The 3,525-nt window shown below is 41.4% G+C and overlaps 1 pseudogene; it reads right to left on the reverse strand.

The window, feature by feature from the left end:
• Positions 1-910: 910 nt before the first annotated feature.
• Positions 911-2,230, reverse strand: LOC102896821 (annotated as a pseudogene).
• Between the last annotated feature and the right edge of the window lie 1,295 nt (positions 2,231-3,525).

Raw genomic sequence — 3,525 nt, forward strand, 5'->3', positions numbered from 1 at the left:
CTAAAAAAGCTTAACATATCATTCTGGACTTTAAATCACTTACAATACAGCTAGGGGTAACTATCAAATATTTTACTAGAATTATAACTAAAATATAACAGTAGACATTTATTCATTTTCTAAATTGTACTAAATACTTTGCTAAGCATAAAATAGTCTAAATGTAGCACAGTTATTTTCTTTAACAACCTATCATTTTAGTCTGGAAACGAACAGAACACAGGTAATTAAAACATTACTCGAGAAGTACTCTATAGAAGCATAAACCTTAAACTAATAAAACAAAAAAAAATGGGAAGAGTCTTATTTTTTTTTTATTTTTGATTAACTGCTAATTCATCTAGTTTTAATCTAGATGATTTGATTAGTAATTATTTATTTATTTTTTTATTCAGCTCAGTTTGAGTGACACCTTCCATATTTGAAAGAATACCTTTAGGTTGCATGGGAGAAAAAAACAACAATTTTTTCTCTACACTTCAGAATTCTTGGCTGAGACCCTTGTGATAATGGAAAGATTAATAAAAGAGAAACAAAAACAAGTGTACTAACATGTATACTATACTTCATGTGTACATGGGAGATACCCAGAGAAAATGTGGCTTTCATAGAACTCCTGCTTAGATTCCATGTTCAACTAAAAACAAAAGAAAGAAAAATGTGGGAGGCCAGTATTGGGGAGGCTACTAGAACAGGAATGGTAAACAAGAGCAAGATTCGTTACACAGATTTAAACACCCACCTTGTCCATCAATAAGAGTTTCTTGTGATTTAGCTACCTTTCTGTTCTTTTTCTTTTAACATTAAAATATATCACTTTTATTGACAAGTTAGGGACATAATGGACAACTTCACATAACAAAAATAAGACAATTTTAAGACACTGGAGTGTAACATTGCAGCAGACAGGTTAATGCTCTTCACCTTCATCCTCTCCCTCAGCACTATCTGCTCCATAATCCTTCTCAAAGGGAGCCATGTCCTCACAGGCCTCAGAAAACTCTCCTTCCTTCACCCACATACCATTGAACAAAGGCACGCATGGCATACATCAGGTCAAACTTGTAGTCCAGGTGAGCCCAGGCCTCAGAAATAGCTGTAGTGTTGCCCAGCATGCACACAACTCGCTGTACTTCAGCTGGGTCTCCACCAGGTACCACAGTAGGATGTTGGTAATTAATGCCAACTTTGAAGCCAGTGGGGCACCAGTCCACAAACTGGATGATACGATTGGTATTGATGGTGGCAATGGCAACATTGACATCTTTGAGAACCATGCCACCATGTTACAACAAGCAGCAAGCCATGCATTTACCATGGTAAAGGTCACATTTTACCATTTGATTGGCTTGCTCAAAGCACACATTGGTGATCTCTGCTACAGTGAGCTGTTCATGGTAGGCTTTCTCAGTAGAGATGACAGGAGCATAGGTCGCCAGAGGGAAGTGGATGAGAGGCATCAGGTTGGTCTGGAATTCTATCATGTCAACATTCATGGCTCCATCAAATCTCAAGGAAGCAGTTATGGAGGACACAATCTGGCTAATAAGGCAGTTAACGTTAGTGTAGGTTGGGCGCTCAATATCAAGTTTTCTACAACAGATCTTATAGATGGCCTCATTGTCAACCATGAAGGCACAATCAGAGTGCTCCAGGTTGGTGTGGGTGGTGAGAATGGAGTTGTAGGGCTCAACTACAGCTGTGGAAACCTGGGGGATTGAGTAAATGGAGAACTCCAGCTTGGACTTCTTGCCATAATAGACAGAGAGATGTTCCATCACAGCAGGGAGGTGAACCCAGAACCAGTTCCCTCACCAAAGCTATGGAAAACCAAGAAGCCCTGAAGATTTGTGCACTGGTCAGCCAGCTTCCAAATTCGGTCCAAGACAAGGTCAATGATCCACTTGACAATGGCGTAGTTACTGGCTGAATCTTCCTTGCCTCTGATAAGCTGCTCGGGGTGGAAAAGCTGGCAGTAGGTGCCAATGCAAACTTCATCAATGACCGTGGGTTCCAGGTCTACAAACACCGCCCTGGGCACATGTTTGCCAGCACCTGTCTCATCGAAGAAAGTGTTGGAGTCGTCTCCCCCCACCAATGGTCTTGTCACTTGGCATCTGACCATCAAGCTGGATGCCATGTTACAGGTAGTAGAGCTCCCAGCAGGCATTGCCAATCTGGACACTAGCCTGGCATGATAGATGGAGATGCACTGACACATGACTGAGATTTGCAGGGATCCGCGGGCCTGGAATAGGATAAGGGACAGTGACAAGGAACTCTCACTACAGATTAACAAGCAGTCTGAGGGAGAATTCGCCTTTCTGCTCTTGGTAAAGAATGGAAGACACCCTTACAAATGGAGATTTCCTTTATAAATGTAAATGTCTTGTACAAAAACAGAGTAACTTCTACTTTGCTTTCGGAGCTTGTCCTGTGTCCGCTATTTCTCACAATAATCAGCTAAAAATAATTCTATGCCAAAGAGGCATATTTTGGGTGGGAGATTTTGCAGCCTTTCAAGGTTCTCTTACAAATATAATGTTCTAAAAGTCAACCAAAAACTACATACTAAATTGTTCACTCTGTGCCAGCATTAGGCATAGAAGCATACATAAATAAAGAACCAGCCTACCTGCTTTCCAGTATCGTGAAGCTGAAGAAAGAGACCTGTGAACAATTAACAGGGAGTGGCATCAGAAACATGGTGGAGTGAGAGATGTCCCCAGATCTCTCTTTCTGAAACAACAATAAGCTGAACATCTAAAACTCAACAAAAAACACTCAAACTGCACACCAGCATGTCTGAGCATGGGATCTACACATAAGAGCTACCACAGGTCAGAACCCTGAGTCAGGTGGTAGACTGGGAGAAAATGCCTCTCGCAGTCAGAGATCCCTGCAGGAAAAGGAGAAAGGGAGAAGGTGTGGTCAGTTCACTGAACAGCCCTGCCTGGGAGAGCTGGAAACTCCATGCACCCGGCGGCAGTGCCCAGGCATCAGGGCAGAAAGCAGAGAAGTGTAGATGGCAGAGAAGTGGGAACAGCCGAGAAACAACAGTTGATTATTACCAGCCATGGTTGCGAATGTGAGGCTGAACCTCAGTCCCAATCCCCCAACCCAGAGGGCCCCTCCACCATATTCTTCAAGACTGAACATCATTGAGCCGCAGGGGAATCAGCAAACGGTACCAAAACTATTGCAAACATTGACAGAGAGTGAGTAGTGAGCATGATTGAATATCTATAAGAAAAAAAGGCATTATTGAGACTTTATACAAAGCAGGGATCCAAGAAACTTAAACACCACCTATTGGAAACCAAAGAAAATGTCTGCTTTGCAACAAGCCAAAGAGAAAACTTTATATAATAAATCTTCTCTCTGAAAAAAAAAAAAAAAAAAAGGCAGAAAAACCTTCTATTAATGTCCAGGCAGAAAAATAGTCCATTAAACACAATGAACAACCAAGGTGACAAGGCAGATCAGAAAAAAAGAAAAAAGAGAAAAATCTCCAAAAAATAAACT

The sequence above is a fragment of the Pteropus alecto genome, unplaced genomic scaffold, assembly GCF_000325575.1.
Source record: "Pteropus alecto unplaced genomic scaffold, ASM32557v1 scaffold3, whole genome shotgun sequence".
NCBI lineage: Eukaryota > Metazoa > Chordata > Mammalia > Chiroptera > Pteropodidae > Pteropus > Pteropus alecto.